Consider the following 15841-nt stretch of genomic DNA (forward strand, 5'->3'; position numbering starts at 1 on the left):
TCACTGTAAATGCTCACAGACAAGTATTCAGGGGGTTTTGATGTAACAGACGAATAAAGTACGAGTAAGTAAAATGCGAGAGTAACAATTGCAGCGAGTGGCCCAATACTTTTTAGCACAAAGGACAAGCCGGTTTGTTTACTTATAATGACCAAACGTTCTCGAGGACACACGGGATTTTAGTCTAGTGCTTTCGCTACATACGGCTAATTAATCTTCATTGTTTTGATAAGTGTTGTGTGGGTGAACCTGTGCTAATGTACCGCTCTTCCTAGGACTAATACATACTTGTGATTATACCCCTTGCAAGCATCCGCAACTACAAGAAAGTAATTAAGATAAATCTAACCACAGCCTTAAACTCTGAGATCCTGCTATCCCTCCTGCATCGATATACCAACGGGGGCTTAGGTTTCTGTCACTCCGGCAACCCCGCAATTGGCAAACGAGTACAAGATGCATTCCCCTAGGCCCATAAAGGTGAAGTGTCGTGTAGTCGACGTTCACACGACACCACTAGAAGAATAACACCACAACTTAAATATCATAACATTGAATATTACTCAACCATACTTCACTACTAACATTTAGACTTCACCCATGTCCTCAAGAACTAAACGAACTACTCACGAGACATCATATGGAACATGATCAGAGGTGATATGATGGTGAATAACAATCTGAACATAAACCTTGGTCCAACGGTTTCACTCAATAGCATCAATAACAAGTAGAAATCAATACCGGGAGAGTTTCCCCTATCAAACAATCAAGATCAAACCCAAATTGCTACGGCGGTGACGATGTCCAGCGGTGGAGACGGCGGTGATGATGGTGGAGATGATGATGATGGTGATGGAGATGATGTCCAACTTGAGGGCGGTGATGATGGCGTCGAGTTCCCCCTCCCGGAGGGAATTTCCCTGGCGGATCTCAGCCCGCCGGAGAGCTCTTTTCTCTCTGGTGTTCTCCGCCCCGCAGAGGCGGCTGTAACTCTTCGCGAGGTACCCTCTGGAGCTTAGGTTTTCGGGACGAAGGATTTCGCGAAGAAAAGGAGGCAAGAGGGGCTGTGGCCCCCCTCCTCACTGGGCGGCGCGGCCAGGCCCTGGGCAGCGCCGGCCTATGGGGTGGGCCCACCTCGGGTCCCCTCAGCTCCCCCTTCTGGCTCCCTTCATCATCTGGAAAAATAGGATTTTTGGTATAATTTCCGTCAACTGTTGATCTTCCGATATATTGCATTCTGACGGTGCTTTTTCCAGCAGAATCCTGGCTCCGGTGCTCGATCCTCCAATAATCATGAAACATGCAAAATAGATGAAATAACATAAGTATTATGTCCAAATATGAAATATATCAATGAATAACAGCAAATTATGATATAAAATAGTGATGCAAATTGGACGTATCAACTCCCCCCAAGCTTAGACTTCGCTTGTCCCCAAGCGAAACTGAACTCGGTAAACAGGACCACATGTTTATGGAGTGAAGAGTCGATCAATAAAATACGGACAAGAAGCATCATATTCATTCACACAAGACATTCTAGTAAACATCTTCCTCATATAACTCAACTTGAAACAAGTATAAGGTAATCACAAATAAAGGTGCATAAGAAATCATAGTTGGTGATGGCAAACTTCGTTCTTGGTCAGAGAACAATTAACAGATTATACTTATCTTATTGAGCAGCGCTCTCATGTTAAAGTTTATATAGCACAACTTGCATATTCAATCATAATAGTCTCCTCATGATCATTGATAACTTGCAAAGCTATATTCATTTAGATAAAACTTGTACTAAACAAGGAAAAGTAAAAGACATGATGAAGCAAATCACAATAAAATGGTTTAATCACAACAACTCAAATGCTTGCTTGAGATGGAGGGAAATAGGTTTACTGACTCAACATAAAGTAAAAGATAGGCCCTTCGCAGAGGGAAGCAGGGATTAAATCATGTGCTAGAGCTTTTTCAGTTTTGAAATCATATAAAGAGAATGAAAGTAACATTTTGAGAGGTGTTTGGTGTTGTCAACGACTGGTAGCGGTACTCTAACCCCCTTGCCAGACAAACCTTCAAAGAGCGGCTCCCATTTTATTTTATTTTTGTGTGGCACTCCTTCCAACCTTTCTTTCACAAACCATGGCTAACCGAATCCTTCGGGTGCCCGCCAACAATCTCATACCATGAAGGAGTGCCTTTTTATTTTAGTTTTATTATGATGACACTCCTCCCCACCTTTGCTTTCTCAAGCCATGGCTAACCGAATCCTTCGGGTGCCGTCCATCAATCACATACCATGGAGGAGTGTCTATTTAGATTAATTAATTTGGGACTGGGAATCCCATTGCCAGCTCTTTTTGCAAAATTATCGGATAAGCGGATGAAGCCACTAGTCCATTGGTGAAAGTTGCCCGACAAGATTGAAAGATAAAACACCACATACTTCCTCATGAGCTATAAAACATTGACACAAATAAGAGATAGTAAATTTTGAATTATTTAAAGGTAGCACACGAAGTATTTACTTGGAATGGCAGGAAATACCATGTAGTAGGTAGATATGGTGGACACAAATGACATAGGTTTGGGTTAAGGTTTGGATGCACGAGAAGTATTCCCTCTCAGTACAGGTCTTTGGCTAGCAAGGTTAATTAGCAAGCATAAGAGTTGAAGGAAACAAACAAATATACATGTGATAGAAACAATCATGCATCTTCCTTGTAAGCACAAACAGTTTTAACTTCAAAATAATAAGCTATGAGCTAACAATAAAGAAAGACAATGAAACAACTACATGTATTCCTCTTTTCTACTTAAGCCTCAAAGTGTTGTTGCTATTGACCAATGCTAAGTTTGCCAAAACCAAATAGATTTATTCAATGCTCCCAAAGTGATAACAATACTAAAATCAAGATCAATCATATAATAGAGATTGCAAACTAAAATAAGATGTGCAATATGTAAATGATAAGACTTCTCATTAATATTCCATAACGATAACTCACACCAAGGGATACATAGACAACCAACTAAAGGAGAGATACTTCCATACTGCAACCCATCTTATATGATAACTTCCCTACTCATGATATGACACTACTTGACAGTAAAAGATAAAAGATAGTGATGATGTGATACCGCGGCACTCCCCCAAGCTTGGAACAAACCAAGGGGATGCCAATACCGATGATGAATTACTCCTTCGGCGATGGTGGTGATGAACTCCTCCCGCGCTTCTTACAGATCTCCTTCAGCTTCAGTTTCTCGGCTTGGCAATTCTGCACTAAGACTCGAAGAGATTCATTGTTATCTGAAGTTGGCGATGACGACCTTGTGACGGGAATTGAGTAGTATTCCAGCATTCTACGGAGACGGTAATTCTCCTCCTGAAGTATCTCCACTTCTCTTCTTAGAGCCCGGTATTGATCACAAAACTCATCGGTAGTCCGTAGAGCTTCTTCCAACACGGGGAAAGAGTCGAGGCTAAGAGCGGGTGGTAAGGGTCCCTGCAAGTTATGAGAAAAAGAACGTCGAGTGTCAACAGATCCCACCAAGATTTGCTTACTCCCAACGGCTTGTTGCTCTTGTTTTGATGACACCCTTTTCACTTCTTCCTCCGAAAGCCCCTTGCCCTTGTTGTTGGAGGCCATGGTGCTCCTAGATTGAAAACAAATCCTGGCAGAAACAGCTCAAAACAAAACACGTCGAGAAAACGATATACGGACCTCCAGGGGTCCGGGGGATTATTGTCGTCGTGGTGAACAGACAGATGCCATAGGATGGCTTAGATTGGGGCCGAATGGGCGCTAGAGGATTCGGGGGAGGGTTTGCGATCAGATGGGATGAACTTCCGGATGCTTTCCTCAAGAACACAACCAAAGGCCGGTATGCAAGAAGAGAGACAAGAGGAAGAACTCTTTTCTAGATCGCTTGCTTCATTGATCTCAACAGGATTACAAGTGCTTGGATACAAGTTCTATCGTCTAATCTCCTCTCTGGACACGCGCCTGTATGAGGCAGTACCCCCTCTCCTTATATAGGGGAGAGGGTGGCTTACAGAACAAGAAACCCTAATGGCATCTTTGACTGGACAAACTACTTTACAAAGCTACTTTAATCATAGATGACGCCGGAGTCTTCTTTAATCAGGGACGCTGACGTCCTCCGGCTTCTTTCAGCGTCATCTCTCTCTTTGGCGCCAGGGCTCTGATTAAAGCCGCTTTGCTTAGCTCATCCTTGTCTTCTTGCTCCGAAGAGAATCTTTGACCAGTCCTGCCGACAGGCCCTTCTTTCCGGTATCTTCCTTACCAGGTTCCGGTATACCCCTCTTGGGGATACCGGCTTAGCTTCACTTAGCCAAACTCTTACTTTCGTGCTCCGGTAAGAATATTAAACCGGTATCTCGATGGCTCAAACCATCCGGTTTGGCATGCCTTTGGCATACTGGGGGTCATCCCCCCAACATTAGTCCCCGAAGCTGGTATAGTCTGGCGGATTCTATCCTACAGACCATGCCAGGTTTTTATCTTTTTAGGATACCGGTTTAATTTCTCCGGCTTCGAACTTGGATCTGGCATCTTTGCCCTTATTTGTCTTTTCTCTCTTTGCAAGGCATCCCCCGGCATCTCTTTTCTCCGGTATCGTTCGCATTTACTCTTTCCTCGGCGAAGTCGAGAATATTTCGGGCCCCGCGCCTGTCAGTGACATGCGCACTGTTAACTGGCGCGCCAGTGTCAGATGTCACTTCGCTTCGACTCCTGCGCGTTCATTAAATGCACCACCGCAGATCCCACTAGCCACTTCGGATCTCATGTGTGCCTCCGTGTGGCTTCTCATTTTTTCGCGTGTACTTCCTCGCCACGTGGCGGCCCGTGGTGCGAACCGTCGCGGGCCGCGAGGCGAACCGCCGCGGCCCGGCGGTTTTCGGCCCACCTTCTCTCTTCTTTATAAGGAGAACTGCCCTTTCTTCTTCCTCTTCTTGCATTCCCCAACCTTCGCGCACAGTACTCCTCGCCTCCGCGCCTTCGCCGCTCTTCGTCCGCCGTCGTTCGCTTGAGCTCTGTCGCCCGGCGAACTCACGCCGCGTTTCCGCCGGACCTCGCCGTGCGGGAATCTTCCGCAGCACCTCCGTCGCGCCCGCAGCATTCTTGCTTCTTCGCGTCCTTCTCCGCTTCGCCGTCGACGGAGCTCGTCGGCGACAGTAGGTCCGCTCCTTCGCCGGCGAATGTCTTCCCCAGCGACTGCGCCGCTCGAGGTTAGTGCCAATCTCACTTTGCTTGCCATTTGCTTGTTTTTTAGATCTTGGGTCGATAGTGTTCTTATTTCCTCTTTTTCTTTGATTTTCTTCTTACTCGTAGATCTTCGCGCGGGGTTCAACCGTGGGATTTCTATTTTTTCGCCTCCAAACCAATGTCTGGCGAGGAATCTTCCTCTGCTTCTTCTTCTTCCTTCTCCGGTAGCCGGCGTAGACAACCTTCCGGTGGATCTACGGCTCCAGATCCGATGGATACCGACTCCGGCAACCAGCAGGGATCCGGTAGCCGCCAAGAATCCGGTAGCCACCAAGAATCCGGTAGCCACTTAGAATCCGGTAGCTCTAGCGAAGCATCCGGCGGAGAGCCTCCCCCCATCACTGGTGGAGCCTGGATGGGCTCCAATGTTAGCGAATACGAGATCGATTGGCTATACCGGTCCCGCAGGATTCCGGAAGGAGTAACCTGCCGGCTTCCCGGTGATGAAATTGAACCGGAGCCCCAGCCCGGTGAACATGTTGTTTTCCTTGCTCATTTTGAGCGTGGCTTCGGCCTTCCTGCCTCTCCTTTTTTCCGGGAGTTCTTAGATTTCTATGAACTCCAACCTCATCACCTTCCTGGCAATGCCATTTTTTACCTTTCCTGCTATGCCACCTTCATGGAGGCCTACATCGGCATTCGTCCCACTCGTGAGACGTTTGCCCGCTTCTTTTCTCTGCGGATTAATTCCGTTCAGGGCAAGGAAATTCCTAAGCCCAAGCCGCCTGTGGAGTGCGGGTCCTGCATCGTTGGCTCTCGCCAGGGGAGTCCTTTCTTTAAGTTCACCGGCCTCGAGTCCTGTCGCGCCTGGCAAGGAACTTTCTTCTATGTGAAGAACAACGGCCGCGCAAATCTCATTGATCTTCCGCCGTTCAAAGTGGGGCCTCCCAGTAGAGCCAACTGGAGCTATAACCCGAAGGCGGATCATATCGAAACCAACCGGGTGGTACGCTTCATGGCCTCTTTGAAGAAGGAGACCAACATCTGCTCGGATGATATCATCCGCACTTTTATTTCGCGCCGGGTGCCGGATGCATAGGATGAGCGAGATGTACGGTCCTGGCGATCCCACCAAGATCACAGGCCGTCCCCTTAGCAAGAAGGACGTCGTCCGCAAGGCTAAGCAGATCTGCCAAACTGCTATGCCGTTTGACTGGGAATGGGGCCTCCTTCCCCTCAGCACTACTAACCCTCCGACCCAAGAAGTAAGAGATTACGCAATTAGGGTCGGTTTTGCCGGTAACTTTTTTGCTCTTGTTAACCCTCTTTTTTCGTGTTTCAGGCCAAGGACCGCTTCCCCCTCATTCAAGCAGAGCGGCGTGGGATCTGTGTGAAGCGCGCCCTTGACTCCGTCGACCCAGATCCCTACATTTTTTGGAAAGATCTGAAGATGGGCAAGACCCCAGCCTCGCGCCTTGGCAGGTCTCCGCCGGAGCCAACCTGTTCTTCGGATGATCTGACCATGCTTGAGGTATTTTTCTTTTCCAGTTTCTTCTTCTTCTTTCATTGTTACTTTTTCGCGAATCGCTTCTTAGCCATTTCTAACTCATAGGTCCACGAGCACGTGCCGCCCTTGCGCGCTGAGGCCGGCTCCGAGTTTGTGGACAAACTCATGGCCCAGGGCCAAAAGAACAAGCTGCCGGCATCTGATGCCGGTTCCAGCCAGGCCCCTCCCTCCAAGCGCTTCCGGACTGAGCCCTTGGGGGAGAAGGAAGTGGGCGTGCGCCGCTACGGGCGCAAGCAGATGCCGACTGCCTCCGGGTAAGTTTATTGTTTTCTTGCTTGCCTCTTTTTGCCAAGTTCTTTTTCAGGTTGCTTTTCTCCAACTATTTTTCTTTCTTTTTCTCAGCCCCACGCTCAAGCTTGGCTCAAGGCCAGCGGGCTCTGAAGGTTCCGCAAGGACCTCAACCCCTCCTCCTCGCTCAAGCCTGGCACCATCTGGAGCCGGCAACATCTCTGCCTCCCCTTCGGGGGGCACAACAAGTTTGGGGCGTGCGGCCCCTACACCGCCAGAACACCGCACGGAGGAGGATCTTTCCTTCCTTCCAGAGAAACAGGATACCGGCGCCAGCAACATCGGCGCCGAGGAAGAAGCTGCCGGGCGGGCGGAGCCTTCGGCTCCTCCCGTCCTTGAAAAGAAGACAACTTCCGCGCCGGGAACTTCCGCGCCGGGAACTTCCGCGCCGGAAAGTTCCAACCTGGGTGACGCGCCTAGCGCTCCCCCTTCTCCACGAACTATTCTAATGCCACCGCCAGATGCTCCTCGCACCAAGCCCTCCGGGGCTGCTCCAACTGCGCCGCCGCCCAAGATCTCCAAGCTTATCAAGGGGAAGGCGACGGCCTCCAACGCCCCTTCTGGCGGCCAGCAGCCCCTGGTGCTGCACGTCTCCAAGGCCGCCAGAGATACGGCCACGAAGGCCACCGGTCTGCTTGGCCGTATCACTGAGTTCCAGCGCAGGGGCCGGGAGCTGGGGCATCTGCTGCCCTACGCCCAGAAGTGGAACGCCGCAGATATGACTCCGGCGACCCGCGGTTTGGGCAAGGACAGGCTGCCGACACCTGACCCTGTTGGGGACCGGTCTTCCGAGGAGCACTTCATGCGGCTTCGCTGCGCCGTGAAGGAGCTCGACAGCGCGTGGTATGATGCCACGAACAACTTGATGGTTAACGGGGATATTACCCCCGGTATGGCAAAGTCCTCGAGTTTATGAGCGCGTAGCATTTCGCGGATCAAGAAAAGATGCCACGGTTCAAGAGGTATGAAGAAAACAGTAAAGATATAAAGGAAAGAGAAGGACTGTCCGCTGGGCTGGCCGGTTCCTCTCCTGGGCCGACTGCCCCCACGCGGCCCGTCCGGCTTCCGTCTGGCGTCCCAGGCCATGCCAAGTGTCGGGCCGACTGGGCCACGCTCCTGCGCCGGCTTCGCCCGTCCCGGGTCGCCTTCCACTTCTGGGCCGCGGCCGACTGCGTGCCATCCCGGCTTGGCCCAGGCCGGCCTCGCTCCGTCCGGCTCGCCCCCAGCTCTTGGCCGACACGGACGGCCAGCTCCAGGTGCTCCCTTCGCTCACCCCGCGTTGCAGGTCTCTGGCCGGCTCCACCAGGAGAGATCGTGGCCAGCTGCCACCCTCCATGCAAAGTATCCAGCTGCTCTACGTACATGCATAGCCGGCTTCCATGCATGGCCAGGTTCTCCAAGGCCACCACGAGCCAGCTTCACCATCCAAGGATAAGAACGCCAAGTACGATCGATCCAGAAGCCAGACATTGGATACTCTGCGATCGTACGAGAAGACGTGGCAACGTGCTACACTGCCAGGCTACCGATAGGCTCCTGTACAGCAATAGTGCTCCTGACTGTACACTGTAGCCTACAGTTGATGAGACCCCAGTAGTCATATCAGCTACAGTATATGTGGGCCACCACTTGTCCCCTGGGTGCCAGCCTTTATAAGGCACACCAGGGGGAGCCTTCCAGGGGGATGGCCAACGAGGCCAACGCTGCTCTCTCTCTCTCTCAGCTCACGTACGAGCTCCTCTCAAGCCGGCCAGACTCCCTTCAAGCCGGTCAGGCTCCTCTTAGCTCACGGTAGCTTCTTCCTTCTCAGGACAAACAGCTCTAGGAGCAACTATGTAACACCATATACTGTCATATACATCAGACATGCAGGAGTAGGGGTTTTACCTCCACCGCGAGGGCCCTGAACCTGGGTACATCACCGTGTGCTGTGTACCAATCCCGCATCCGGATACCGTCGACGCCCATACAGGAACCACCTAACTTTAGCTACCCCGTAGCATATGCCGTGACGATACCACGACATTTGGCGCCCACCGTGGGGCCTGCAGTGGCGCCGACCGGAGTTCGTCTGGACGGGACCCTTCCTCACCATCATCACCACAGCGGCCTTCATCGCCGCCGGCTTCGTCGCCCTCTCTGGGCTCGGCTTCACAGCCATCGCCGCCGCCGGGAGTATCGCCGCCGCGGACGGTCTTCGCTTCGCCTCCGCCGCGGCCTTCAACGCCGCCGGCATCGCCGCCCTCTCCGGGCATGGCTTCACCGCCGCGGCCTTCATCACCGCCGGCACGGCTTCGTCTCCGCCGCGGGCTTCGCGTCCGCCGCGTCCTCTTCACCTTCACCAACACCGGTGTCTACAACAAAACTCGGGGGCTTGGCTCCGGGAAAATAGCCGCACGCCCGGCTGGCCGCGGCCATGGCCACGCCGTCCCCGTCCGGCGCGCCTCCACAACCACCGCCATCTCCCGCATGCGCGTCCGTCCGCCCGGTGACGCTGGGCTACGCGCGCGAGGCCGTGGGCAGCAGCAGTGGTGCTGGTCCGCGCACGCGTAAGCAGCGCGTGCAGCAACAACAACCTGCGGCAGCGGCGGCTCACGAAAACAGCTGCGCTCGCCGGCGCGAGTAGCAACCTGCACCAGCGCTCAAGCAGCGGTTTCATCCGCGAGCACGAGCCACAAGTAGCACACATGCACACAAAGCAGCAGCTCCACGCGGTCACACTCGCCTGCATGCAGTGCAGCAGCTAGCGACTTCCACGAGACAGCACCCATCATCACGCGTGCGGCAGCAGCGCCGCCCGGCCAAGCAGCGACCTGCGCGTCCTCCATGCCACCGTTGGGCCGTGTCCGACTCCTCTGGCAGCTCAGCTCCAGGCAACAGCAGCGCCGTGCCCATGCGCGCCCACGGAGCCCAACCTCTACGCACAAGCAGCAGCTAGCAGCATCTGCTCCGGCTCGTCACCTCTAGCTGCGGCGCACCTCGCCTCCACAGCAGCAGCAACCAACGCGTACGCGCGCGTAGCAGCAGCATCTTCACCGAGCATACGCGCAGGCGCAGCTCAAGCTGCATCCCAGCGCTTCCTCCCTCTTGGCTCCGTCCACCTGACGGCGTGCACGCCAGCGTGGCCCGCTCCAGCTCGCGACGCCACCGTCGCCTCCAACCAACGCCAAAAAAAAAAAAAAAAATCTGTCCGGCTAAAGCATGCTGCCGACGAAGTCTGTTTGATGTTCGATCGATCGAGCCGGCTGCACTAGTGCCGGCTGGACGGGTTGTCCTTAACCCGGCTGGGGCTGGGTTCGTTTGGTTGGTCACTCGACTCCGCTCGTACCGGTTCCGCCTGTCCAGGCCGGCTGGGAGTGGGATGAGTGGAGCCTGCACCGACTGAACCAGCCCGAGCGCGTTTGGTCGCCCGTCCGGCTGAACCTGAGCAGCCGGAATCTGCATCGACTCGTACATCTGCAGCGCGTTTGGTAGCTTGGCCGGCTGGAGTCAAGCCGGCTGAGGCCATCAGCCATCGACACTTCCCCGCGCGCGCGGATCGGCCACCCCGAGAGACACTCGGGGGCTGTCCCCTCTCACACCGGCTGCGCCTCCGCACCTCTTTCGGCTGCGCCTTCACCGCCACCAGCCGCGCCTTCGCCCTCTTCCGGCCGCGCTTGCACCGACTCGCCTGCCGGCTGCGCCCCTCAGCGCCACCCGCAGCGCGTTTGATGGCTTGGCCGGCCGGAGCCAAGCCGGCTGAGGCCACCAGCCACTCCCTCGCCGCTACGGCTTCCACAACTCGTCATCACTATCGAGATCAACCCTACAGCGAAAACAAAATGTAAGTATCGTTGAGTGACTCTCCGCACCGCTGCTCAGCCGGGTAACCCGAGTTACACTCGGGGGCTACCCCCTCCTCCGCCGCACTTCGCTGCTTAACCCCGGACCGACTCAACTCGTCCCGGGGGCTCGCCGGCTGGTCCACGATGCTCTATCCCACAGACGGCTTAGTAGTGTGTACGGTACCAAAGGCCCACTCTTCGACTCAGCTGTTGTCCGCAACCCGGCTTCATGGCTAGCAAGAGCAAAAGCTGGAGGTCGCCTCACATGAACAACGTCCAAAGAGAGATCACCTTGGGCATCCCGGCCTTCGCCGATGTAGCTCGAATGAGTCCGCCCCTCAAAGTCTAAGTACTGTGCGCTCCACTTTGCGGCCCACTCTTGACCTAGCTACAGACCGCAATACGGCTGTATGGCTGGCAAGAGAAAAAGCCAAAGAGCGGGGGGGACATGAAAATGACTCCAGGGGGCTCGGACGAAACCGAGCCAACATCCCTCTACATAAAGCTAGCACTGCTAAGGCTGCACATATTATATGTCTTTACCGACTAACTTTGTCTCTTATATGACTATCTCCGATGGACTACATCGAGCCGGCGGACACCGAGTCCACCTTGCCAGCGGCCCAGAGCCTTCGAGCTGGCGGTCCTCAGCGACCACTTCCGGGTGCTCTTCAGCACGAGCCGGCGGACACCGAGTCCACCTTGCCAGCGGCCCAGAGCCTTCGAGCTGGCGGTCCTCAGCGACCACTTCCGGGTGCTCTTCAGCACGAGCCGGCGGACACCGAGTCCACCTTGCCAGCGGCCCAGAGCCTTCGAGCTGGCGGTCCTCAGCGACCACTTCCGGGTGCTCTTCAGCACGAGCCGGCGGACACCGAGTCCACCTTGCCAGCGGCCAGGCCTTCAAGCTGGCGGTCCTCGGCGACCACTTCCGGGTGCTCTTCAGCACGAGCCGGCGGACACCGAGTCCACCTTGCCGGCGGCCCGTAGCCTTCGAGCTGGCGGTCCTCGGCGACCACTTCCGGGTGCTCTTCGGCCACGAGCCGGCGGACACCGCGTCCACCTTGCCAGCGGCCCAGAGCCTTCGAGCTGGCGGTCCTCAGCGACCACTTCCGGGTGCTCTTCAGCACGAGCCGGCGGACACCGCGTCCACCTTGCCAGCGGCCCAGAGCCTTCGAGCTGGCGGTCCTCAGCGACCACTTCCGGGTGCTCTTCAGCACGAGCCGGCGGACACCGCGTCCACCTTGCCAGCGGCCCAGAGCCTTCGAGCTGGCGGTCCTCAGCGACCACTTCCGGGTGCTCTTCAGCACGAGCCGGCGGACACCGAGTCCTTCGCCGCTTCGTCCGGCTGCGCCTTCGTGCCTCGTCCGGCTGCGCCTCGTCCGGCTGCGACTTCGTCGCCTCGACCGGCTGCGACTTCGTCGCCTCGTCCGGCTGCGCCTTGTCCGGCTGCAACCTCGCCGCCTCGCCCGGCTGCGCCTTCGCCGCCATGTCCCGGCTGCGCCTTAGCCGTCGTCCGGCTGCGCCTCCGCCGCCTCGTCCGGCTACGCCTCAGCCATCGTCCGGCTGCGCCTTCGTGCCTCGTCCGGCTGCGCCTCGTCCGGCTGCCTTCGCCGCATCGTCCGGCTGCGCCTCCGCCGCCTCGTCCGGCTACGCCTCAGCCATCGTCCGGCTGCCTTCGCCGCATCGTCCGGCTGCGCCTCCGCCGTCTCGTCGGCTGCGCCTCAGCCGTCGTCCGGCTCCGCCTTCGCCGCCTCGTCCGGCTGCGCCTTCACCGCCTCGCCCGGCTGCGCCTTCGCCGCCATGTCCCGGCTGCGCCTTAGTTGCTGCTCCGGGCTGCGCCTCCGCCGCCTCGTCCGGCTACGCCTCAGCCATCGTCCGGCCGCGCCTTCGCCGCCTCGTCGGCCGCGCCTTCGCCCGCCTCGTCCGGCTGCCTTTCGCGCATCGTCCGGCCGTGCCTTCGCCGCCTCGTCCGGCTGCCTTCGCCTCATCGTCCGGCTGCCTTCGCCGCATCGTCCGGCTGCGCCTCCGCCGTCTCGTCCGGCTGCGCCTCAGCCGTCGTCCGGCTCCGCCTTCGCCGCCTCGTCCGGCTGCGCCTTCACCGCCTCGCCCGGCTGCGCCTTCGCCGCCATGTCCCGGCTGCGCCTTAGCCGTCGTCCGGCTGCGCCTCCGCCGCCTCGTCCGGCCTACGCCTCAGCCATCGTCCGGCCGCGCCTTGCCGCCTCGTCCCGGCGCGCCGCCGCCTCGTCCGGCTGCCTTCGCCGCATCGTCGGCCGTGCCTTCGCCGCCTCGTCCGGCTGCCGCCCGCCTCATCGTCCGGCTGCCTTCGCCGCATCGTCCGGCTGCGCCTCCGCCGTCTCGTCCGGCTGCGCCTCAGCCGTCGTCGGCTCCGCCTTCGCCGCATCGTCCATTGCGCCTTCACCGCCTCGCCCGGCTGCGCCTTCGCCGCCATGTCCCGGCTGCGCGCCTAGCCGTCGTCCGGCTGCGCCTCCAAGGCGCCGCTGTCGTTCGGCTCACGCCTTAGCCATTGTCCGGCTGCCTTCGCCGCATCGTCCGGCTGCACCTTCGCCGCTCGTCCGGTTGCGCCTCCGCCGCCTCGTCGGCTACGCCTCAGCCATCGTCTGGCTGCCTTCGCCGCATCGTCCGGCTGCGCCTCGCCGCCTCGTCCGGCTACGCCTCAGCCATCGTCCGGCTGCCTTCGCCGCATCGTCCCGGCCGCGCCTTCGCCTCGTCCGGCTGCCTTCGCTGCATCGTCCGGCTGCGCCTCCGCCGTCTCGTCCGACTGCGCCTCAGCCGTCGTCCGGCTCCGCCTTCGCCGCATCGTCCGGCTGCGCCTTCACCGCCTCGCCCGGCTGCGCCTTCGCCGCCATGTCCCGGCTGTGCCTTAGCCATCGTCCGGCTGCGCCTTCGCCGCCTCGCCTGGCTGCGCCTTCGCCGCCATCATCCGGCTGCGCCTTCGCCGCCTTGTACCGGCTGCGCCTACGTCGTCATCCGGCTGCGCCTTCGCCGCCTTACGCATGGTTGAGATCAGCCTTGGCGACTACGCGCCTCTCACCCATGCCCACGCTATGGTCTACATCGACATCGCCATCATCATCTACATCATCAACATCGCGTTCGGGACCCTCCCCGCGACTCGACTGCAATTCGAGTCCCACGCAGGCTCGGGGGCTAATGACGGGGATATTACCCCCGGTATGGCAAAGTCCTCGAGTTTATGAGCGCGTAGCATTTCGCGGATCAAGAAAAGATGCCACGGTTCAAGAGGTATGAAGAAAACAGTAAAGATATAAAGGAAAGAGAAGGACTGTCCGCTGGGCTGGCCGGTTCCTCTCCTGGGCCGACTGCCCCCACGCGGCCCGTCCGGCTTCCGTCTGGCGTCCCAGGCCATGCCAAGTGTCGGGCCGACTGGGCCACGCTCCTGCGCCGGCTTCGCCCGTCCCGGGTCGCCTTCCACTTCTGGGCCGCGGCCGACTGCGTGCCATCCCGGCTTGGCCCAGGCCGGCCTCGCTCCGTCCGGCTCGCCCCCAGCTCTTGGCCGACACGCACGGCCAGCTCCAGGTGCTCCCTTCGCTCACCCCGCATTGCAGGTCTCTGGCCGGCTCCACCAGGAGAGATCGTGGCCAGCTGCCACCCTCCATGCAAAGTATCCAGCTGCTCTACGTACATGCATAGCCGGCTTCCATGCATGGCCAGGTTCTCCAAGGCCACCACGAGCCAGCTTCACCATCCAAGGATAAGAACGCCAAGTACGATCGATCCAGAAGCCAGACATTGGATACTCTGCGATCGTACGAGAAGACGTGGCAACGTGCTACACTGCCAGGCTACCGATAGGCTCCTGTACAGCAATAGTGCTCCTGACTGTACACTGTAGCCTACAGTTGATGAGACCCCAGTAGTCATATCAGCTACAGTATATGTGGGCCACCACTTGTCCCCTGGGTGCCAGCCTTTATAAGGCACACCAGGGGGAGCCTTCCAGGGGGATGGCCAACGAGGCCAACGCTGCTCTCTCTCTCTCTCAGCTCACGTACGAGCTCCTCTCAAGCCGGCCAGACTCCCTTCAAGCCGGTCAGGCTCCTCTTAGCTCACGGTAGCTTCTTCCTTCTCAGGACAAACAGCTCTAGGAGCAACTATGTAACACCATATACTGTCATATACATCAGACATGCAGGAGTAGGGGTTTTACCTCCACCGCGAGGGCCCTGAACCTGGGTACATCACCGTGTGCTGTGTACCAATCCCGCATCCGGATACCGTCGACGCCCATACAGGAACCACCTAACTTTAGCTACCCCGTAGCATATGCCGTGACGATACCACGACAATGGTACACTTCTTTTCAACTTTTATCGGTTTCCTTGCTTCCGGATTTTTGCTATCTTTCCTTTAGTTTCATGCCGGTTCCTCTCTTGTCTATCTTCCCAGTCCCCGAGTTTTGTGGTGAGAGCGCAGCTTTTAGCGCAAAACTTTAACTTAAAAACTTAGCGTGAAACCGGTACTGCCAGTCCCCGAGTTTCGGGTTAAGAACTTTGTTCTTAGCGCGAAACTTAGCTTAAAAATGCGCAAAACTAGCACTGCCAGTCCCCGAGTTTCGGGTTAAGAACCTTGTTCTTAGCACAAAACTTAGCTTAAAAATGCGCAAAACTAGCACTGCCAGTCCCCGAGTTTCGGGTTAAGAACCTTGTTCTTAGCGCAAAACTTAGCTTAAAAATGCGCAAAACTAGCACTGCCAGTCCCCGAGTTTCGGGTTAAGAACCTTGTTCTTAGCGCAAAACTTAGCTAATCTCTTTTTCTTGAACAGCTCACGGCTGACGCTCGGAAGGCCCTCTTTGAGGAGCTTCTATGGGAACATCGGGACCTCGCTGAGGCACATGATAAGTGCCAAGGTAAGTTTTTGTACCACCGGCATCTTCTTACCGGAAACC

Source organism: Lolium perenne, chromosome 6 (genome assembly GCF_019359855.2).
Source record: "Lolium perenne isolate Kyuss_39 chromosome 6, Kyuss_2.0, whole genome shotgun sequence".
NCBI lineage: Eukaryota > Viridiplantae > Streptophyta > Magnoliopsida > Poales > Poaceae > Lolium > Lolium perenne.